General features: G+C 40.7%; 1 protein-coding gene across 4 annotated transcripts in view; it reads right to left on the bottom strand.

Moving 5' to 3' along the window:
• LPP (LIM domain containing preferred translocation partner in lipoma) overlaps window positions 1-25,015 on the bottom strand; it is a 680,491-nt gene that overhangs the window by 482,201 nt on the left and 173,275 nt on the right. For 3 of the 4 annotated variants that reach the window (XM_047788612.1, XM_047788629.1, XM_047788620.1), the window contains exon 3: window positions 24,603-24,666. The exons of the other annotated variant lie outside the window; for it this stretch is intronic. The gene's annotated coding sequence lies outside the window, so the exon portion shown is untranslated. The remainder of the gene's footprint in view (window positions 1-24,602; window positions 24,667-25,015) is intronic. 4 annotated transcript variants of the gene reach the window in all.

Genomic DNA, 25,015 nt, shown 5'->3' with positions numbered 1-25,015 from the left:
TTTTTTTGTCTTTTTGCTATTTCTTGGGCCGCTCCCACGGCATATGGAGGTTCCCAGGCTAGGGGTCGAGTCGGAGCTGTAGCCACCGGCCTACGCCAGACCCACAGCAACGAGGGATCCGAGCCGCGTCTGCGACCTACACCACAGCTCACGGCAACGCCGGACCCTTAACCCACTGAGCAAGGGCAGGGACCGAACCCGCAACCTCATGGTTCCTAGTCGGATTCGTCAATCACTGCGCCACGACGGGAACTCCAGGAACATGTATTTTAAATTTATCTTTATCCACACCAGATTTTATAATAGATGTAACAATAACCAACTAAAAACTTTGACAAAGTGACTTCTGTTTCTTGAGACTGTCTTATAAGTACAAAAGAAGCCTCACTCCACAAAGGCTGGGTTTTCCCTGCACTACAGATAAGCTCTGATGTCAAGCAATGCTAAGAGGAACTTCCTTCCACCCCTTCGATTGTTTCTCTCTTTTTTCTTCTTTATAATTAAATCACAAGCGTATAAAAGCAGATAAAGAATGAGAAAATATAGGGCATAAAGAGCTAATGAAGTAATTGAGAACTGATGCCTCTCCCACAAAGGGAAAGACTCTGCTACACACAGCAGACATTGTCTCTGGACCTCAGTTTTCTCACATTCAGAATGAGGTAAGTATTTTCATGATCTCACATCTCATAGTTCTATGACTTTTTAAGATGGCTCATCACAATCTCTGAAGATGATTCCAAAGATGCTTTGAGCAGGGGAAGCAACTTAGGAACAAGTGCTTAGGAAGAAGTGCTGCTCCCTGTGCCAAAATGGCAGCCCCACAAGAAGCAATGCTCTGATGACTTTACTACTTGCATCTACATGTTCCAGGGCGTTTCTGTCTCGTTATTTTGCAACCACGCCATGTAGTGTTTAACCAACAACATGCACATTATGGTGCCTCACAAGGTCATAGGTCACTTGCTAAAAGTGACTGTAAATTTAAAAGCACCTTGACTTGGCAGAGAGTTGATATAGAGTAGCCACAGTACTGAAACATACTCACCAAACACCACAGGGTTGCTGGTGGCATCCCAAATTACAATGACATTCTTCTACAGGAGAGACATTTAAATACCCAGATCTACTGCCCAGCATATAATGTATTCCAGGAAATACTCTCTCGCCTAACCCCACCTAGATCTATTTTTAAGGGCAAAAGACAAAAGTGATTTTAATACCATCTCAAAAGAAGAAGAAGGGGGAGGAGGGACAGGAGAAAACAGAAAACAGTCTCACACACACATACACACACACACACACACACACACACACACAAGCAAAAGTACTTATCTCTCTCCTAAAAAAAAGATAATGAGCACCTGGTTGCCTTCATTATACTCCCTCTACAAACATCTAATGTTTTCTGCCTTTGTCTCTCCTGCTATTCCTCTCTCACATCCCCTTTAAAAGACATTTATTAGAATTCACCAGGGGTTGGCTCTTCATTTTTTATATAGGACCTGGGGGCTATAAAAGACACACTAACTGGCTTTGCAGCAGACGTCCCACCTGCAATAACAGCTCTCTAAAGGGCCTGGATGGTGGCCAGAGGGCAGTAGGAGGAAAATATGAAAAGCCAAGGGCAGCTCACACCCTCCACATGGCCTGTCTTCTTCCCTTTTCTATCAGGTCAAATTCTACTCAGCATTCAGGTTCCAAATCAAATCCCTCCTCTTCCAGGAAGACTTCCTTCATTTTCTCCACATTTGCCTCCAACCACAAACAAAACTAATGTCTCTCTCCTCTAATGACCACAAACTCCTTAACTAGACCTCTGAATATTCAGGGATACTATCCAAATATCTTAACTCTCATTATTAGCCTATCTCCAATAAGCACTAGCTTGCATTAACTTTCATCAATCTCAATCTCCCCTTCGAAAAATCCCTTTAAGGGCAGAGACTGGATCTGGTTGAATTCATCAAATAGAAAGATAAAACTGAAAGAAAGAATTAAGAATTAATCTGTCTAGGAGTTGCCGTTGTGGCTCAGTGTGTTGAAAACCCAAAACGATGTCCAGGAGGATGCAGGCTTCATCCTTGACCTTATTCAGTGGGTTAAGGATCCAACATTGCCACAAGCCGCAGTATAGGTCTTGGCTGCATAGATCTGGAGTTGTCGTAGCTATGGTGTAGGGCAGTGGCTATGGTTCCGATTCGACCCCTTGCCTGGGAACTTCCATATGCCACAGATGCGACCCATTAAAAAAAAAAAGAATAAAAAAGAATTAATCTGTCTAAAGAAAGAATTTAAGTATATAAATAACTATCTTACTGGAACAATTCAGTCGAAGACAGAAAGATTGGGATAGAGGAAAGATCCCAGGCTAGAAGTGAAACAAGTCTGTGTAGGATGTGTGCTAGACCTTCACACACAGAACAATACATTGCCTTAAAAAATGGGGCAGTGAACATTAACTGAGCATTGATTATGAGTCAGGTAGAGCGTGAAACATTTTTCAGCCATTCCCTCTCATAATCTTCAAAGCAACCATGGAGGTAGGTACTGTTTTTACCTCCCTCCACTCGACAAGGGGATGGGCAAATGCACAGCAGAGCACTCATGCTTGCTCAGGCGAACACAAGAGCTGGCTTCACACTTTAGCAAAAGGACTCACTCTCCTGCTTCTGGGGAATGCTGTGGACATCCAACACAAAAGAAGGAGGTGGTACTTTCTAGAACCCTGTCAAAGGAGGAATTTTTGCAAAAAGACTCAAGAAGTGACATTTTGCCAGTAAAGGAAACATTAAGCATAAACGGCACATTCTAGGTGACTATACCAGCACTCACAGAAAGGTGACACTCTTGGAGTTTAAAAAGACTAAAACCACTCATTGGGTTGTAGCTTTTTCTAATTTACCTGACTTCCTCAAAATTACTCGTTCTTTACTGAGAGCAGTGAGGTTGAACTTCTCCTTGCACTATTATTTTGTGAGTGAAAGAAATGGGGTTCTTACCTTGACTGTCAACGTCAGAGATGCTCTGTGATAGTTTGGCCAGTATTTTCCTTCCAGAAAAGGTTAAAGACCTCTTAGCAAAGAACTGGATGTGAAAACTCAAACTTAAATAATGAAAGAGAGCATCTTGTGGCCAATCTTAATGATACTTATTCTCAGATGAGGAATTCTGTAGTAAACAACCTCTTGATTCTGTGCAAAACATTTTTAATTTCATGCCCTGCTAATCACACAGCTGTTAAATTTCTCTTCCCATCGGTTGTAAAAAAATAAATAAATAGATAATAATTGTAATAATAATTTAAGAAACAGTTGGGCCTCAAACAAAATTTGAGCCCTAATGAATTTTCCCATCTGGAATTAATAATGTAGTAGATGGTGAAATTGCCTGGATTTGGTTGATATACTTATATTACACATTATTATAAGTATCAAAATATAAGGCTTTGAACATCAAAAGCTTCTAACATGCGGGCCACAGAATGTGAAGTCAGTCTATACTGCATTCCCAGACACATCTGCCAACTGATTGGATGTTTCCAACAGATTTTAACAACCTGTTTCCTTTCATTGTGACCTTATCTCCTCTTGGCCACAATAGGCACTTTACACATACAAGCACTGCCTAGACTTGATGTTATAGGCCTGGAGATCCAGAGCCTGGAGAAGAGAAAATCAGTGTCTTTATATTGCAAAAACATCAATCTAATCAATCAGGGAAATTTTTAAAAGGCTATCGTTAATATTACAAATCAAAACAAGAGCTGGAGTTCCCATCGTGGCACAGCAGAAATGAATCCAACTAGGAACCAGGAGGTTGCGGGTTGGATCCCTGGCCTCACTCAGTGGGTTAAGGGTCCGGCGTTGCTGTGAGCTGTGATGTAAGTCACAGACTCAACTCAGATCCTGTGTTGCTGTGGCTGTGGCGTAGGCTGGCAGTTATAGCTCCAATTTGACCCCTAGCCTGGGAACCTCCATATGCCATGAGAGCGGCCCTAAAAAAAATTTAAAAAGCTGAGGATGGTAGGGAGTTTTAAAATAGCTGGAGGCCAGAAAAAGAAGTGGTTGAAAAGAGTATGACATGGTAGCAAGGGTGAGCCAACTTTGCAGGAAAGAGAGAGGCTGACCAGGAAAGACAAGGCCAGCAAGGAAGTAGCATAAATGAATATCCCATGAGGAAGGAGGGACAAATATACTACAATAAATAAAGCAAGCATAGTCAGATGGACCAGAATATCAGCAGAAGATCCTCAAAGAAGTTCTGTTTCTGTGCATCGATACTTTCCCCATAACCTCAGCTATAAAACACTGTAGGAAACGCCTGAGTACTAACATACTCTCTCTCTCCCTCTGGCTTGCTCCAACCTAAAGTTGGTTGGCTAAAATCCCTTCTGTCCTTCAAGTGCTCAAACACCACCTCTTTTAGGAGCCCCTCCCCCACCCACACACCCACTAAAAGCCTCCTCTTGGTTCCCAAAAGCAGGCCACCTGAAACTCTCCTTTATCACCTAGGTTGTTTTGCTTTGTAAAACAGTTAGTTATGCATGTGTATATGTCTCACATCAGACTGAAAACTCCAGTGAAAAAAATAAATTACATCTACCCGTATTTCCTTTTTTTTTTTTGTCTTTTTGCCATTTTCTTGGGCCGCTCCCATGGCATATGGAGGTTCCCAGGCCAGGGGTTGAACCAGAGCTGTAGCCGCCAGCCTACGCCAGAGCCACAGCAACGTGGGATCCAAGCCGCGTCTGCGACCTACACCACAGCTCAGGGCAACGCCAAATCCTTAACCCACTGAGCAAGGCCAGGAATAGAACCTGCAACCTCATGGTTCCTAGTCAGATGCATTAACCACTGAGCCACGACGGGAACTCCGTCTACCCATATTTTTATTCCTCAGTACCCTGTCTAGGCTTTGCATAGTAGGCATTTAAGAAATGGATTTTTAATCTTAAGAAAACCTAGAAGAGAACAGTTCTTGTTCTAAAAAAACAGAAATATAAGGATTTTAGGTATTCTTATTCTAAGAAACAGAAATTTAATGAACCTATCTACAAAACAGAAACAGAATCACAGACATAGAGAAGAGACTTATGGTTGCCAAGGGGGAGAGAGGAGGGAGTGGATGGACTGGGAATGTGGGGTTAGGGCAAACTATTACTTAGAATGGATAAGCAATGAGGTCCTATTGTACAGCACAGGGAACTATACCCAATCTCTCAGAATAGAACATGATGGAAGATAATATGAGAAAAAAAATGTGTATATATATGTGTGTGTGTGTGTAAGTGGGTCACTTTGCTGTACAGCATAATTTGGCACAACACTGTAAATCAACTATAATTAAAAAATAAATTTTTTAAATAAAAGAATTTAAAACAGAAATATAAGGACTTATAAATTTACCCACTAGCAATCTTACAAACCCTTGTAAATGACAACCACTATTAGTATTTCATCAGTCTTCTCAGGTTTACATGAGATGTTCAGAAAATGAACACAATTTTCATAATCATTATCATAGTTTGAAGAAGTCCAATAAAAATGCACATTGCTTTTCTGACGTGAGCACAGGCCCACAACCATTGGTGTGAGAATCATTTTCAGAAACCAAAAAGAGCTTTCCTAAAATCTCAGCACCACTTCAGCCCCACCCTCCACCCCACATCTCATTAAAAAACAAAGCCATTTCTTTCGTGCCTCATAATTAATGATAAAGTGAATCAACTATACAAACAAAACACCAACAATAATTTACTGTGAACATTGTTGCATTTGTACTGCACTTATATATCTACTCTCTCATTTGATGTTTTTCATGAGCTTCTGCAGCAGGAAGAAATGGAATAATTGTTTTAGAGATGAAGAGATTTGCCCCAAAACACACAGCTCATAAGAAGTAATGACAAGATGTGAATTCAGGATTCTCGAGATTCTCCAACTAAACTTGTGTTCACTTATTCAACATTGTCTCTCTTATCTGAAGTGTTTAATCAAGCACAAGAAGTTGATAATGGAGCCCTAGGGAAGTTATCTAATTGGATAGAGCCTCAGATGGGTTCTCTTAAAACATAAAAGAAGGAAAGAGAAAGAGAGAAAGGAAGAAATAAACCACTTCGGGTAAAGATAATTAAATTTCCTGGAAAACAGGGGTCTTGAACTGTACTTTAAAGATGTATTAATCAAAGCAAGCCCACAAACTGACAATTTCAGAATCATTTGGGAGCTTGTTAGAAATATAAATTTTTCCACACTGTGTTCTCAGGCCTCCAGGACAATAACCTCTGAGGCACAGACTGCCCAGGTGATTCCAATGCATAGAAAGTTTGAAAAGTGTTGCTTGAAAGTAAAAGTCAGACCTGAGTAAATAACAAGACGGTTACAGGTAGGCTCAAAAAGGGGGAAGGGGGGAAGGGCGTTGGGGGGGGGGAACAACATGAAAAATTAGGAGGCCTAGAATCCAGAAAATTCAAGATATGTCAGCAAAAAAAGGTCCAGAACACTGGGCTGGGAAGGAAGTATCCTGTGAAGGACAGGGTCTGAATAAACCTGGGGTGAAATCTTGAACTAGAGAAAGCTGAATGCAAGCAGAGCAGTCTCTAGAACCACTCAGGCCCAAAGTTTAAATCTTGAGAGAAAGTATGTAAGTATGTAAGCAACCAAAACATCATGTGATGCAGGACAAGAGGTCCCTCAGGGTTTAGAAGGTCTTCAGAAGAGAACCTCTTTTACAACCTGGAGAAACACAAGTTCACCAGACAGACAAGGACGGAAAGAACCATGGCAAAGAGCCAAGGTGTAAAACAAGATCTATTTAGCACCAGTGAGGCACCCTTGATTCAGTGTCCTCATCTGTACAAGAAGAGATTAATGATCCTAACCCAGTTGAACTATTGAGAAGATTAAATAAAATAGTTCTACACAATGACTCCAAATGTGATGTCCGGCACAGAGTGGACACTCAACACAGTACACTGACTTTCTTTCTCTTCCAGGCCACTGCAGTTCGTGAGAGTGAGCTAGGCATTGGGTCCTCTCTCGGGCTGGTTGGTAAGTGACTGACTTGGAGGATGTTTTCTCATAAAAGTTCACAGGGCAGCCTGCTGGGGGAGGTCCCGTGGTTATGAAGCATCACACTCAGCCACATTCCATTTTAAGACCTACAGCTCCTTCACTTCCTGCTTCTCACTCTTACTTTTTTCAGAGGGGCTGCAGGTTCTCAAGGTTATCTTGAGCACAGCTTTCTTTCTAAATGACACATAACCACTTCTACAGGCAAAAGTGCTCTGTGTAACTTCTTCTTTCAGAATGGGACTCTGGGCTGCCCTGAAAATGGATCTAGGTCCATTCCCAGATGATCTCTTGGAAAGCAGACATGAATCAGTCCAGCAGGTTGGCTGGAGGTCTCCAAGAGTCTGTCTACAGGGGAATATTAACTAGGGTTGCTCAAAGGGAAAAACCAAGTTCCAGAGTCAATTGAAAGCAAGCTGACCGCTGTCCCACAGGGTTTCCTGAAAGATTTAGCAAGCTAATGTACTTTGTCAGTACCTAAGAGGGCGCCAGAGTATGCCGCATTCTCCAGGCTTACAGGGACCAATTTTAAGAGTGGTATCTCCTTGGACTACTATTTACGGACCATGCAGGAGAAAACAATACGTCAGCACATGATATAGATAAGGCAGGGATCATCCGTTTGCTTAGAGTCCATTCCCAGAAAGATTAGGAAGGTGGCAGCATTTTTGTTACGCTTCTTCACCTTCCCATTCATTATCTATACTCATCGCATCCTCCTCTTCCTCCGCAAGCCCTTTCCCTTCCCCATTACTCTGTGCACGCTGTTTTACAAAGAATCTGCTAATTCGATAAACTAATGCCTTCTTTTTCAACACTCTGCACATCGGTGCCTCTATTATGTTATTCATTCCATTTGCTTAGGAAGCATCCCCTTTATCAAAATCCTATTAATTCAAGGCCAACCCAAATGTCACTTCCCCCAAGAAGCCTTCCTTAATCCCCTGCCCTCCACACTAGTTGGAAATGATCGTTCTTTGCTCCTCACTGAACTTTCTCAGCAAGTTTCCACTTTCTACCTTAAATGATAGTTATCTGTGTGCTGTCTTACCTTTACCAGTTGGTTCACCCCTTTCCTAATACTTTCACACCTGTCATCTTGGTTCATCCCTACAACATGCTGGGAGGAAGAACAGGCAGGTATAATTATACTCATACTATGGAGTAAACGTAGCTTAGTGGTTAGAAGCGGAGTTGCTAGAGACAGACTATCTGAGTTCAATTCCTAGGTAAACTCTCTGGTTCTCAATTTTTCATCTGTGAAATGGCAGTAATAGCAATACCTTCCTCAGAGGGGGATTATGGGGATTAAGTGAGTTAATGAGGCAAAGTACTCAGAATAACACCTAACTAAATATGCATTTTTCTAAAGCTTTTTAGGGCCGCACGGTGGCATATGGAAGTTCCCAGGCTAGGGGTCGAATTGGAGCTGTAGCTGCTGGTCTATGCCACAGCCATAGCAATGCCGGATCCAAGCCACATCTGTGACCTACACCACAGCTAACTGAAATGCCAGATTGATTAACCACTGAGCTAGGCCAGGGATCAAACCCGCATCCTATGGATCCTAGTTGGATTCGTTACTACTGAGCCACGATGGGAACTCCTCAATATGCATTTAGTAAGGGTTCCAGGGAAGTTTAGAAGTGGCCAGGTCAGAATTTTCCAGATTTATGTCATGTTTCTTTCCTCAATAATGTTATCTTTCAGCATTGCTCATTCATTGGGTAAATATTTATTGAGCTCATAGATGAGCCAAGAGTGACTCTAGGCAACTAGAATACAGAGAAGACAGACAAGGCTCTGAATTCTCAGTCCTTACAATCTAGCAAGAGGCAGAGGGAGTCCATGCAAAAGTTAAATACTAAACAAATGAGAAAACAAATGTGTTGGTTTTTATTTTGGTTTGTCCTCATGTCATCCCCTCCTTCCCAATAATCTATTGTACTATTTTACTTTGACCAAAACTATACACAAAATGCTTCCTGTTCCATTCAAAATTCTAGAGTTCAACATTGGTTTAGAACATTTTGCCTCATATCACTAGTTTCTTCAAGGGACGCATTAGGAATCACACCTGGGTTTTTTTTCTAATTATCCTATGCATGTATTTTGGGTCACCCCTCTCCCCAGCCCAATAAACCCAGGTGAATCCCCAGTGGCTTATATGTGACTCAATAAAAGCACATTCTGTCTTGGCACTCAGTTACTGCTTCTGAGCTCATACGACTTTTGTAAGATTTGTCACAAAGAAGCATTTCACTACAAGAAAGTATCATGACAAAATTACAGACTTGACCATTCTCGCCCTTCACCATTTCTGATATTAGAAGAGTTACACTAATCCCATAATTTGATCCCTGAGGAACTTTGAAAATGATACTTTAGTATCTAGAAAAGTATTCATTCTTTCTCCATCCTTCAGGACATTTTTTTTATCTATAAGAAATATCTTCTTCGAGTTCCCATTGTGGCTCAACGGTAACAAACCCAACTAGTATCCATGAGGACACAGGTTTGATCTCTGGTGTTGCTCAGTGGATTAAGGATTAGGCATTGCCATGAGCTTCAGAATAGGTGACAGACGTGGACTGGATCTGGCATTGCTATGGCTGGGGAGTAGACCCACAGTAGTGGCTCTTATTCGACTCATAGCCTGGGAATTTTCTTATGCTGCACACACACGGGCTAAAAGGCAAAAAAAAAAAAGGCAGAAAAATAAGAAATATTTTCACCAATTTGATTTTATTATGTTCATACATAAAGGCATTTCTGAAGTCTTACTAAGTTTTGCTCCTTGATCATTTGCCATTCTCATAGCCTTTTCCTTGATTTGTATTTTACAACTTTTTATTTTCTTTCCGTAACATTATGGGAAATATACATTGGAATATGCTCTGCACTGGGATCAAGGTAGTGGTGGTTGCATGTGTATGGAGTGGAGGGAGGGAGAAAATGATGGATTAACTACAAATTCAAGCTGTAGGTGCCTACCCTCCTCCCCAAACTGGCTGAAATGCTCCAGCTTAAGGAGTACTAATCATATCTTGGAACAGAAGCTGCAAAACCTTCTATATCTTCCTCTGCCTGTACTTGTTCTAAATAATAATCTTTGCTGATCTAAAAATCTGTGAAATTGGAACATAAGTGTATTAAGACTAAAAAGATACAAGTATTAAAATTAGACTAGATATGACCTCAGTTACCGAGGTCATATCTCTCAAATCTCACCTTGGAGAATCCTTTGTCATTGAAAGGATTTCCCTGAAGGCTGCCTGGATGCACAAACAGAACCTGAGGCCAGGTTAGTGAGATCTGTGGGTGTGGCTACCCACTGAAATCGCTCAGGAAGGTAACCTTGTAGAGTGGTTCCCCATAGGTAGACAAGTTGGATGTTTAATCAGTGGAACCTTTCATTTACATTAAATAGTATATAAGACTAAAATCAGATCTAAGGGTGAGCTGCTCAGGTAGAAAGGCCCAGAGTCCTCACCCCTCGCCCCCATCACCTGAAGCCCTACATCTCAGAGCTCTGAGCTTCTTGAAGCCATAAATTTAAAAATTCACTCATCTAATCTAACCTCAACCTTCATAATTATTCTTCAGAGAAAACTGAGTCCCAGATATTGAATGTGTCCCATGTACCAGAGCTAGCAGGCAACAGAGCCACAAATTGTTCTGAAAGAAACAATGCTGCCTTTTCCCAGATATATATAGTATTTATATTCTAGGATTCCATCCTTTTATTAGGATGAAGAAGTTGATATAATCAATGTGCCAAGCAAAATTCCAAAATGTGCCCAAGGTCAAAGAGTAAGGCATCTAAATTATACCTTGCAAAAACCCAGCTTGGAGAAACATGAAACATCCATTCTATCAGCCAAAATTTCATGTGATGGTTTTGCAGGGAAAACAACAGAATTACAGCAGGGTTTTTTTTTTTTTCTTTTAGCTTGTATATATAAATGTTTCAAGCACAAAATCCAACTACTCTAAGTGATGTTAAATCCATTCAGCTGTAAGTACAGGAAAACATAGCAGCATTTTGTGTGAGGTGTGGGAGACACGTAACCCAAATGTGTTCCTTTGGTTAGTAACTTGAACTTGGAATTCACTAAAAAAGTGCGAGGAGCCTATAAGAGCACTGAGCAAAAAACATTGTGAGACACATTTGATATAATAGTCATATGATTAACAAACTGTCACATCAAACTTTCCCGCAACGTGGGAACACTTTGACACTTTATATTTTTAAAACTGACATTTTGATTCATTACTGTAAATAGCACGTTGGGTTAAATATTGTGACAAGGAACAGATCATACATATATATATGATCATACACATATATATGTACATATATATTCACTCTAAATATTACGTGTGTGTATTTTTCCTAGCTCTGTAACATTTAAGAATATATGCAACCTTTTCTTATAGTGACAGTTTGGGCCAGTATGTAAACAGGCTCCTGCACCACTAAACTATCCACTTTTCTTGCAAGTAGGCAGATGGACAATATTTCTTCATTCCACAGAAAGTCTATGAAGCAGAGAGATTTCAAAAGTAATAAGATGACCTCTAAAAAGATTCTGAATAAGCCTATCAACTTCAAATAAAGAATATTATCAAAGTTGTTTTGATTTACTGCACCTGAGTTCACAAAATCATTGTCACAAACATGCATAAAACATTTCTCCTGTTTTCAAGGTGCTCCCAATCTACTTAAACAAAGACACACAGGGAATTCCCATTGTGGCTCAGCGATAACAAACCTGACTAGTATCCATGAGGATGCAGGTTCAATCCCTGGCCTCGCTCAGTGGGTTAAGGATCCGGCATTGCCATGAGCTGTGGTGTAGGCCAGTTCCTAGCCTGGGAACTTTCATTTGCTGCATGTGCAGCCCTAAAAAGCAAAAAAAAAAAAAAAAAAGAAAGAAAAAAAAGAAAGAAAGAAGGAAAGAAGAGAGGGACATATACATAAGCAATTCTAAAACAAGGCAGATTGCTTCAAACATTTCAGTATAAAGTGCTGCTGCTTCTTTTCTTTCATTTATTGTGTATGTGCATTGCTTATAATAAATAACATGTTCTCTAAACCACTGTTCAGTATAAACTGATGCAACTGAATTAAGCAAAGTTGAGCATCAATGGGTGCTGAAGAAATTTAGGAAGTTTGCAAGAATACTCAGATTTGCAAGTCAAACTTTCCTCTCAAAGCAAGTATAAAGATAGGGCTAGTTTCCATCTAACAGCAAACAATATTATCTTCTAACTTTTGATTTTACCTACAGCTCTAAAATAAAAGATAAGATATTCACCCCACTGAACATCCAAGTTTTGATTTCAATTTTCTCTGGTAATTCAAAAGTTATTATGTACTTTCAAAGTATAGACAATTTTATAAAAAAGACTATGAGCTAATTCACATACACACACACACACACACACACACACACACACACACACTACAGAAATAGATCCACAAGCATATTTGTTGCAGGTATTCCGCCTTCTCTCTGGACATTATACCATTATTATTCAACTCATTCTCCTCCTGAACCACCTGGAAAGTTAGACACAAAAAAGAAACAGGAGATCTATATATATCAAGATATTACTCACTACAGATAAGCTTTGCCTCTGTACTGAAATTTAAATTAGACAATAGTGTTCTTCCGAAGCACATACATAACAAAGGAAAACTATTCTACATATATGGTATTTCACAAAGGATGCAGAATGTTTTCAATCAAATGCATCCAAATCCTATACAAATTAGGAAAGCATACTGGATATCACCTAATGAATGTGGTAAATATTAAAGAAAAAACCTACAAAACATCAATATCAACCAAAGCCTAGGCTTTAGCTACGGGATCAAAGAATTCTTGCATCCTTCATTTGTAACCAAAAAAAGTGGTCTAATTCTGTTCTTAGCTAAATTAGTCATGTAGGGCAGAAGGCCTTTTTTCCCCATAGTTTGGATGCACCCAAATTTATTAAAAGTTAAAAGTGTCTTGCACACTATTTCAAAGTTTACTTCAAACTAAGCAAATTGAAGAATATAGAAACACTCTTTTTCCCTTGGCTTACTAGGAAAAAATCAGCCTAAGGATATGCAAAGCATTATAATAAATCACCATTTGAATCTGAGGCCTCATATGTAATTTCCAAACTCTTAAGGGGGTAGGTTACAACCCTAAAAGGTTGGAGACTCCTTGATAGAAGGGTAAACAAACCCCTGTCTATGGGATAGCCCCCCTTCCATAAGTATTGGGGAAGGGTAGAAGTAACATCATAACATTTGAAGACAGAAGATCTAAATGCAAATCAAATCTCCACCATTTATTTACTACTTGAACTGAAACAGGTCACTTCACTTTTGTTTCTTCAGTGTAAAATAAGGATAATACTGGACAGTGTACTGGGTTTCATTAAGGCTAACCAAGAGTGTACAAGAAACTGTACAGAATCCACGTTGCTGAGAACACTCTTCCCCCAGATCATTATTTGCCAATTTTCACCATAATTAATAAAAATGTTAGTTAAGAAGTCATCTGAATTCCACTAAGTTCAACTCAACAAAAATTTACTGGATGTGCAACACATATGATTTAGGTCTCTTCCAGGTGCCATGATTGAAGGGGGCAGTGGGAGGAGGGAGAGAGGAAGGGAGGAAAAAGAGAGGAAGGTCCATCTAAGTCACAAGTCCTATCTCTAGGACCGCCATGATCTTGTGGAGGAGACAGCATTTCATTCATGAACTCCCTGAACAATAATTAGTACTATATAATAAAACAAGAAGAAGAATGGCTCTTAATGAAAGTTTTATGATCAGTCTTACATGAGGTCAGGAAGGTGTTCGGAGCAATGGAGAACATGAATTTATTATCCCCCTGCCGCTGTAAGCATCTACTTCTCAATGTACCAGTCTATGGAATCTGCTAGGAAAGAACCTCTTTAGATGGGCTTTGCTGAGTGGCACCTCAGGCATTTACTCTAGTCTCTATCACCCCTGCACTATCCATAACCGCACCCCTCCCCCAAGCCATTTTCTCCCTCTGCACAGAGCTCCCTTTTCTCTCTTCACTTCCTCTACCCATTCCTAGGGACAATGATATCCCTAGACGTGGCTCATCTCCATCCACTGCCACCTGGGCTGAAAAGGAGCCTTAGGCAGGGGAAGAGTAGATTGGGATTCAGGAGATCTGAGTTCCTGTCCCAGCCTTGTCCCTACTTCATGCTACGACCTTGAGCAAGTCACTTCTATTCATTGGGCCTCAGTATGCTCACTCAACGAAGGAGACTAGAGGATATTTAAAAGTCTTTCTTGCTTCCTAAATGTTCAATGTCTGTGTCCTCACCAATAGCTTCCAGCAGTTTCCAAGTCACAACCTGGGGGCCCACCAGTCACACAGCTTCTGGAGAGGCACTGACATGACCACATCAACGGTTTCTATTGTGGGGAAGGTCAGGGACTCCTTCAGAAAATAGCTGATCTAAACAGAGCCCAAGGAGTGTCATGGCAACACTGCTCGCAAGCTGCCAGAGGTAGGGAGGAAAGCAGCCAAGATGCGGGCGCAGCTGCCACATTTCAGAACAGCACTCAAACCTCGTTAATATCATCTTGCTTAATACCGAGTCCCATAGATCACAAGCTATTTTTACTATGTATTTAACAGATTTGTGTATCATCTTCCATGCCAGGGTTTTCACAGTCCAGTACAGAGGACGCTGCCACTGAAGAGACTTCAGGACCTGAGGCCATCCAGGGTTAACTCAGGAGAAGGAGGCAGAGTGAGGAGAATGAATAGGCGTGAGAAAAACAGACTCAGTTGGGGCTGTCGGGTAGGGGAGAGAAGGGAGTAAGGTGTAATGAGAGCAAGTACAGGCCAATACTACCAACCCCCAACTGTGAGACACTCAAGTCGAAGCTCTCCAAAGACAGAGATGCACATGTGGAGGAGAGGGGAAGAATCAAGTCCTCTCTTATACTGGGAGTACACAGGTCCTGCCAACACAATTGTGACCACAACCTCAGCTGGCTTTCATCTGTCTTCCCCATAAGTTACTCTTAGAACAGGAAATACCACTCTGCAGACCCTCTGCCCACATTCTAGGAGGCAAGCACCAATTCACTACCAGGCACTCTTCAGAGGATACAGGGAAGGGTTTTAGCTAAATGTCCTTTTTACAACCTATCTCCCTTGTGGGAGTGGGAATTCTAGCTTACGATGACTGACCAAGCTAAATGATGTGGAAGCGCCCATCACATGGTATATCATAGCAGATACCCATTAAACATCTGCTTGTTTCCATCTGCCTCACATGGCAGCAGCATCCTGGGTACCACCTTTATTACTAACGTTCTTCATAGAAAGAAGGAACCTGGCCAAGGCTTGCCGAGCAGTGAGCAAGAGTTCAGGTCCAACCAGCCCTCTGCTGCTTAGTCAGATGGGGACACTCTTCTCAGGACACTAATTGGGCAGATAAAGTCAGGTAAGCTATTTCTTCCCTGGAAGGGGCTCAACTATACAGAGTTTTTAAGTTCCTTTCCAGTTCTGAAATTCTATAAGCCTCTAAGTGTCATATCCATCTTAAAAACAAGGAACAAACAGAGGGAAAACCGTTGAAGAACACAGTTGTGTGCTTCTTTATTGAGCACGATATCGAGGGCACTGTGCCAGGAGCTAAAGGGAATTCAGAGAAGCAGAATAAAGTTGTCTTTAGATTCAGAACCCTTATAATATGTGTATGTTGGGGGAGGTGGATAAAAGGAAACATAAAAAGATGGCAATACAGGAGTTCCTATTGTGGCACAGCAGAAAAGAATCAGACTAGTATCCACAAGGATGCGGGTTCGATCCCTGGCCTCGTTCGGTGGGTCAGGGATCTGGTGTTGCTGTGAGCTACAGTGTAGGTTGTAGAGGCAGCTCGGATCTCACGTTGCTGTTGCTATGGTGTAGGCCACCAGCTACAGCTCTGATTCAACCCCTAGCCTGGGAACTCCCATATGCAGCAGGTACAGCCTTAAAATAAAATAAAAAAAAAAAGAAAGAAAAAAAAAGGCAATACAAAATAAAGTTTAATTATAAAACAAAGTGCAATGCTTCCAAGCCAAGGGGTAAAGAAAGAAAGCTTTCCTAGGAGGAGGGAAATATGCCGGTCCTTCAGGCAAGAAAGCAAAGCCCACATGGACAAAAATGGAAGAAAGCAGCATTTTATAGAAGCTGGACCTCTCTGGTGGAAGAGTCATCATGTATGTATGATAGTTACATATATGTTTTATATTATATCTTAGATAATTTCAAAATTCCATTTCATACATTAAAGACTAGAATAATAATGGTCATTCCATCCACTCATCATATCATAATTCTCTATGGAATGGTAGGAAGAGCACTGAAATAGGAAACAGGACACTTAAGTTCTGGGTCCTGCTCCTCTGCCACTATCAGCTGCCAGCCTTTAGCTGAATGGCTTATCTGGCTGTGGAATAGGATATCTTATAGTATTCCAACTGGAGTTCTTGGGGTTTCTTGAGAACCAAGTTGTCCAAAGCTTTTGCTTTGCAGATGAGACTGAGGTCCACCAGAAAACAGGTGATTTCTCTCAATTATACATCTCTATCATTCGTGCCAAGTTTACTGGGCATGGCTGATACTCACCTGCCTCTGAGTGTTGCCTCAAGCTGATTCTTGTCTGTCAGAGATTTCCCCTCAGGTCCCTCTAATCTCCCATTGATGTCCATTTATTCATCCTTCGAAGCCAAATCCAGTCCCTGGTTTTGTAAGAAACCTCCTCTAGAAAGAGTTCCCCAAATACTCTCACTCACAAAGTATAATTACTGAGCCCACACATCACACTGAGACTTGGCTGGCCCTGAATCAAACTCACCTCCACACACCTGCCAGCTCCCTCCTTCAATATCTTAGCAAGCCACCTTTCTTGGTAGGTGCTAAGTAATTGCTTCTTAAGTCAGGTTGGTCTACACCTTGGTTTTCTGACACTGGGTCAAGTACCTTCTCAAACACATCATGCCTCCTCTGACCATCACCAGCCTGGATGTGCACACTCCCCAGAGCAACCAAAATAGTTTCAACCTTCTCCCAATCCATCAAGCTATTTACCAGAATGACTAAATATGCAAGAAGGAAGAGACATAAAGAAAAGGCAAGGAGAAGCAAAGAGCATGGACTATAAACTGGATACGCAGCCATGCCTGTGAGTGAAGATGCACTAGAATTACCATGCCAATTTTACAAGGGACAAATCTGCAGTGCAGACACTCAGTGGGGGGCCTAAAATCTGACTCCTAGTCCCCAATGGAGCAAGGAGGTCCAGTTCTACAGCCTAAAGGATGCTGTGGTAAACTGTCAGGTGGACACGGTCTCAATCCCTAGCCATTGGCTGGACAGGCCCGCTCAGTCTACTGCAGAGAAACAGAAACATCTAGAAAGGAAGAGCATGGCAGCCACCAGCCACCAAGGTTTTTAACCAAGTGACTCTCGACCAGTAATATCGGAGTGAAAGCATGACAGAAAGATTTATGAGGCAGAGCTGGGTAACTCCAGAGGCAACCCAAGGCACACATCAGATGGGAATTTTAAATAATCCCTTTAAACACACGAGGACTCAGATGCCAGCACATGTAGTGATGGCCCCAGCCAGACAGCAAAGGCATATTGGCACCACTATAATTTGTCCATTCACCAATATGCTTCCCAAAAAACACCCATATGCTTTCTTTTAGCTTCCATATGCTTTTTTAGCAAGGAAACTAAAATATTTCATTAGTTTTGAGTAATTAATAATTACTTATTTCACAATAGTCTCCCTCATTAAAAAACGAAAATAACTGATTAAGCTGCAGGATCCTGGCTTTCGACTCAAGCTTTTTTAATTTTTTTTTTTTTTTTTAATTCTTCCCCTCTAGGAATTGAGTAATAGAGTAAAACAGCCAGTGTGGAAATACGCGCTCTATGGGGAATGAAGAGTTATCGTACCCATAGCCCAGCATTCCTCCTGACTGAGACATCAGTGTATAATGAAAAGAACACGGACTCTGGGAGCCTCAAGACTTGGGATCCAGTCCCAGTTTGACCCCTGGTGAATCCTACTTCTGAGGAAATGAAGGGCGTTGAAAAGATAAAGCCTGCTGGATTCCTTCAACCCGCCTTCCATGATTCCCAGGGAGCAACTTCACAGGGCTCCCTCCTGTCTCTCAAGGCTTGGGGAAGGAATGCCTAGGAATGCTGGCACAGACCCAGTCATTGTCAGCAGGCCTGTAGCCAACAGACTCGAAATTGGTCTCCAGCCGAAAACAATGCTTCTCAAACTCTAATGAGCCTAGGAACTACCTAGGGATCTTATTAAAATGCAGATTCTGATCAGTAAGTCTGGAGTGTGGCCTGAGGTCTGCATTTCTAACAAGCTCCCAGGTGATGCTGATGCTCCTGGTCTTCAAACCAAACTCTAAGAAGCAAGGATCTAAAAAATCTAAAGATGAAGTTAGGAAGTAGAATCTGTAAGAACAGGTCGCATGTGCCTGTCTCATTTGGGCTAGGATGCAAACTATTAATCACACAGACAATAATATTTTTGTATTATATAGCACAGTGGTATTCCACTTATCCTCCCAACAGTCCTGCCACTAGGGTGTGATTTCCATTTTACAGACAACGAAACTGAGATCCAAAGAAATCAAGCTACTGCATCCAAGGTCCGGCAGCTAATAGTGCTGGATTCCCAATCCAGCTATATTTACCTGGGAAGTATGAGCATGAGCGAACAGAAGACAGAAAATTTAATTAGCTGTTACTGTAGGGTGCTGGTATGAAGTCTGGTCCTTGTTCTGCCTGCCCATCTGAAGGTGTTGCCCCTGACAATCTCCAAGGCCTCTTCCATGTCTCACACCAGCGGTCAGTCCCAGGGCTCCCACATAGACTCACGGTGGGTCACCAGGCCTTGAGATGAGCTTCACACATGTGGCAGTCATTACATCTTGGCACGATCCAAATTCTAACTGCTCACATCTGCATCTGTGCTGATCTGTGCACAGCCAGGAGTCTATCTCTAGTAAAAATCCCCCGCATAATAGGGAGAAAACAACAAATGGATTTCCCAAAGCATTGAGATTCCAATTCAGTTGATAACCTGCAGTATGATCAGGGCTCTATGACCCTATCACTCTGTCTCCTCCTCCTCTCACTTATAAAAATGGAGAAACTGAGAATACTAACCTGATACAAGTTTGAAAGAATGGGAAAAATATGAGTTATTTATAAGGCAGTTTATACAACTGCCCAACTTTCTTATTCTGCCTGAAGTACCAGCAGAGTACTTAATTAATGAATTTTCACGTAAATGATTCAGGACATATGATCTTGTTCATCTCTGAACTCCCACTGCTCACATTCAGAGTATTCTTCAGGGGGCCTCTGTCCAATTCCTACCAGAAACTTCTACAGTTTTTAGAATTGTTTCGCTGTCCCTATTCATAGTCTGTGTTATCTCTGGAGGTATTCACACATCTTGAAGCAGATGTGCATTTGAATCCAGACTTTGCTATTTTATTTGCTGTATAACATTAGACAAATTACACAAACTCTCTGAGCTCAGGGTCCACATAAGAAAGGTGAGAAAAAATAATTTTCTACTTTATGAGATTAATGAAATGAAGTATTAAAATGGATAGCACTTAGCAGATTTTGGATTAAAAGAACACCTGAGTGAGTGAATGTGTGTGATTGAGTGAATGAATAAAGCAAGTAGAATAAGAATTTCAATATTAAGACATCACTCAACAACTTGAAATGTAATAAATGTCCAGAGTCATGCTCATAAATGAGTCTGACACTCAGAGCAAAACAATAGGTGAATTGTGGGAGAAATCCAACAGCAAAGGAAATGTATGTTACCCAAATGTCATCACAGACTTCCCACACTGAAAAATATCTTTTGCTTAATCTAGAACCTATATATGATCTTCAGAAGGTTTACAGAGCTCCTGAAATTGTAGACAACATTCTATGCAGACATGCATTTTCTATTTCATAGATTCATCTGCATTTCCAAATATTCCATAATCCTTTCCCCTACCGCTAAACACACACACACAGAGATAAATTAATAACTACTGCCTTAGGCAAGTCCCTTGACAGAAAGGGATCTTCCAACTCAGAGAGAAAGAAGTTTATTTAATAAAACAAGGCTAAAAGACACAAGCATGCAGCTTAGAAAGAGACAGTGGAAGTTTTCATGATGAGCACTCCAAACCAGACAAAGAATTTCAGACTCAGCTTGGCTGCAAACTTGCTATGGGACCTTAGAAAAATCAGAGACTCATGAAAATCAGAGTTGGGGAAACTCAGACATCATCTATTTCACTCGCTTCCGCCTCCTCCCCCTCCCATATTACAGATGGAGAAACTGAGGTTCAGAGGAAAGTCATGCTTTCACCAAAGTCACAGCAAATTAAGTAGAGCCAGGATTGAACCTCAGACTCAGTAATATAATTGCCACACTCTACATGCCAGGATTATGAGGTATAAGATAAGTGTTAAGACCCAGTGGCCTCAAAGTTATCTTCTAACTATTAGATAATTACTACTCTCTTCTCTGGAAATCTCATGAAAACATTAGTTTGATTTTGGCAAAGATCATCCCAGCTGATTGTCAGTCCCAGCCCAGTCCCACGAGAACAAGGCAGAGAGAAGGTCTGAAAGAATGAAAGATGCTGCTGTTAATCTTGGGTAGCACAGTGACTGTGAACTGCAGGCCTTGAACTAGATTTCACCATGTTGGCTATTACTCTCCTGTCCCCTGTGTATTAATCCTGCATCTGTCTTCTCTTTATTAATGTTCCCAACTATGCGTAGTACATAGCCAGCTAGGAACTCATACTCAGCTTCCTATAATTCACTGGATCAGAAAAGGGCAGGAAGACACAGTGTCGAGGTCAGGGGCAAGTAATCTCTTACAGGAAGAACTACAGGGAAATCCACAGCCTGCTAATAAACACAGAGAAGACAAGCAGCCAGAATCCTCTATGCCATGCCTCATGGAAAAAACAGAGAGGCTTGGCATCCATTTATGTTTCAAGGGCAGCTCACATCCCTGTGTTGACAATGGGATTGGTTTTGCCTGAAAGATAGCGTCCCTTTAAATATCAGGAAGAGAAAGCACACTTCACATAGAGATTTCTCTCCTAAAACAGAGATATAACTATGGAGTCAGAAGAAAGAATTCTAATCCAGATCTTCTAGCCCACTAATACATTAGACAAATCAGATTCTCTCCTTGACCCAAAATCTCCATCTCTGTAATGAAAGAATTTGGCTAGAGTGGTTCTTAAAGTCCCCTCTGCCTTTAACGTTCTGATCTCTCCTTAAGGTCACTGACTGCAACCCTGGAAAAGTCAAACAACAAACAGAAGAGGAACCTCTCTATGCTACCAGAGTCTGTGAAACTGAGACCCAGATTATAGAGCAGAGAAACATGGAAAAACAGATGTTTTTTCTTTTCTACCAGAAACTGAATGGGAACCAAAAAAATGCATAAATGGCCAATCATACTGTATGTATAGTTCAAAACACTACCTGCCCTTCTGGTATGTACAAAAGTCAAATGCTGAAAAGAACAACTATTTTCACATACTGCATTCTCCTATGACATTGGAAAAGCGGCAGTAGGAGAAAGAAAGGATTGGCCAAGGGAAAAACATTGTAAAAAATAGGACATTTGACTAGAAGAAATGCCATACTGACCAGTCCAACTTTATCTGTTGTTAGATACTGAAAAGGACCCCAGAGAAGGGAAAGTGACTTGTCCAAGGCCCAGAGCTAGCAGTAGAATTAGATTCTCATGAATTTGGGTTCATAGAACATAACCCATAATGCATTGCTTCACTCCTGCAAACAATGAGATTCTATCCAGATGACTAGGAAAATAATTTTACTTATAACTACTGTCTCTACCTCCACCTCAAAAAAAAAAAAAAAATCACTGATTTATTTGTGTTAAGACAGATTAGGGCTGTTTCTATTAAATTATAATAAACAATGCACTCTAGCAATATAGACAAGTCCATGAGAATTAATTGGGCATTATTCATCCCTGCTAATGAATCACCTTGTAGAAAATAAGGAAAATCAATGTTCTACCAGAGGCCTGAAACCTGTTCTTGCTCAAGCACAGATATTCCCTGTTAAAGAACATCGGGTATCAGCTCTAAACAGTAAACAGGGTATACAGTTTCAGATTCCATGAAGTACAGCTTTAAATAGACTTGGTTTGGAAATTGGACAGGGAACACACCACAGTCAGTGGATCAACGTTGAAAGCCGAGAAAAACAATGATTACACTCATTAAGTGGGTACCTGTTGACACGTCTACTGTCAAGTCTAATTATTTATTTAAACAGTTATTCTGTCTTCATTACTGCCACCGATACCAATTCTTACCACAAGATTATTTTAAATTTCTGTAGCATGTCTCCATAATATTTACTTCTCTACTTTCCAAAGGCTATTTGAGAAGTTTTATCCTATTTTCCACACCAAAACCTCTTCCAAAACAAAAAAAAAGTAGATAGACAGACAGATAGATATGATAGATAGATAGATGACAGATGGATGATAGACAGAAAAATAAATATTAAATCCCTCTGTCTCAAGAGCAATTTTTCATGATATTTCAAGACATGATTAAAATTTTCTTGGTAATTTCAAAATGGGTTTTAGTGAAGAAGGGGGGCATAGTTAACCACTTCTCAAAACTTATTTTATTAATATTTAACAATTGGCATTGGAGGAAACAATGTAATAACTACAGTTTCTTAATGAACAAATAGGTCTCTGCCTCATAGAGCTATCAAAATCTATGGTGTGTCTATAGCACACTTTTCTGATATGTTTACCCATGAAAATACATGAAATACATAGGAAAGGATTTTTTGCAGGGGCGTTTTGTGGACTACAGATGGACAAAAAGACAGGTAGGAGCTATTCCTGTATTTTTGGCTACCATCTTTTTTAAATAAGATGGTATTTTTGTAGAAATGAGAATAAAATCAAACAACACAAGTGGCTGCATTGTTTGATTTACTCATAGAGGAGTTTCATGGTCCATACGTCTCCTCACTGGCCTTGTTTGCACATGACCTATCCTTATTCTATGTGTATGGTGAATATCAGCTTTGAAAACCATATTACTATAAAACTAAATTTTCCACTCAATTCTAAATTTCTAACTCATACAAATATGGGGTAGTACCAACAGACTTCAATTCTTTCAAAGGTCTGTGTAAATAAAATCATGATTAAGATCATGGAAATACACAGCAAAGGGTAAACAAAATATTCAGCAGAACAAATGTTTACAGTACTTTAAATGATGATAACAAATCTTCCACAAATTTGCTATTCTACAGGGCTTGCAGTTAGGAACAGCACATTGACTACCCCACCTCTTCTAAAACTTCTAGAAGAGTATACGGACCACAGCAGAGCTAGCTGTGAAATACAGCTATCAACTGTTTATCTGCAGGAGAAAACTCATATTTTACAAATTTTACAACCATTATGCTTCTTGTTTTTCTTTTCTTTCTTTTTTTTTAATTTTTTAAAATTATTTTTACTAGTATCTGTTTTCTTAGCAAACTCAAGAAGAGTGAATTCTTCTGCCAAAGGGCTACCTTCTTTATACTGGTTCCCCAGGAGAGTGACATGCAGATACCATGGGTCCTAGGTCTCAAAGGGCTCTAACTCATTTTCTGTATCCGTGAGATTTGTTGTTCTTGTAGCCTTAAATTATTTGAGATGTTTTGTGCAGATGAGAGACAGTGACAGACCCAACTAGTAAAGTGTGGCCCCTTCAGAGCCAGGTAACACTGGCAGCATAGTGCAGCAGAAAATGTACTCAATTAAGGGCCAGGAAACTGGAGATAAAGCCCTCCTGCTACATACTAACTGAGGAAACAAGAAGGCAACAGACAAGAATATCCTAGATATGGCATACTAGAGACATTAAATACTTCCATGTTGCCCAGACTTTTGTGCTTTTGGTATAAAACCTTAAAAAGCTAGGAAATGAAGGGGAAATTAAATCAAGTAGACATAAGGGGTGTGGGGTGGGGGGAGTCCCTGTTGTGGCTCAGTGGAAACAAAACCAACTAGTATCCATGAGGAGGCAGGTTGGATGCCTGTCCCCACTCAGTGGGTTAGGGATCTGGCGCGGCCATGAGCTATGGTATAGGTTGCAAACATGGCTCAGACCTCAGGTGGCTAGCTGCAGCTCCAATTCACCCATGGCCTGGGAACTTCCATATACCACAGGTATGACCCTTAAAAAAAAAGAAGAAGACATAAGAGGGGACAGTACACTGTCTTGGCCATTTTTCAGGTTTCAGTGCTCAAGAAATGAAATGCCTTTGTATTTCTTCTGTTGGTGGTGAAATCAATCTTAAACATTGTTGGCTAAGATGCCTATTAGCAATAAATGCAATAATGCCAAGCCTCTCTTACCTTAGATAGCTAGCTCTTGGAATGGTCAGTAGACAAAAGGTTCAGTAGATTACAATGCAAGTGTCTGTAAATGAAACAGGTAAAAGTTACTCACAGGTTCCAAGCTCTATTTATTCATTAATAATTAGAAGCTCTTCTATCTACACAGCAGTTTCTTTGTTTTGCGGAACACTTTCACATTCACTATCTCATTTCAGCCCACAACAACCTGGTGAAGAAGCAGGAAGAGAGCATTCTACTCACTTCATAAGTAAGAATAAGAAGTTCACAGAGGGATAAGGAGGACAAGAAGGGAACTAACATCTCTCCCATGACTAACTTCACAAATGTCATGGGAAATAGGTATTATCATCTTCATTTTACAGATGTGAAAACTCAGTTCAGAAAAGGTAGGAACTTGCCCAAAACTACAC

This window comes from Phacochoerus africanus, chromosome 1 (assembly GCF_016906955.1).
Source record: "Phacochoerus africanus isolate WHEZ1 chromosome 1, ROS_Pafr_v1, whole genome shotgun sequence".
Classification (NCBI taxonomy): Eukaryota; Metazoa; Chordata; class Mammalia; order Artiodactyla; family Suidae; genus Phacochoerus; species Phacochoerus africanus.
Note: the sequence above shows the minus strand (reverse complement) of the source record. Positions and strands in the feature narration are given on the sequence as shown.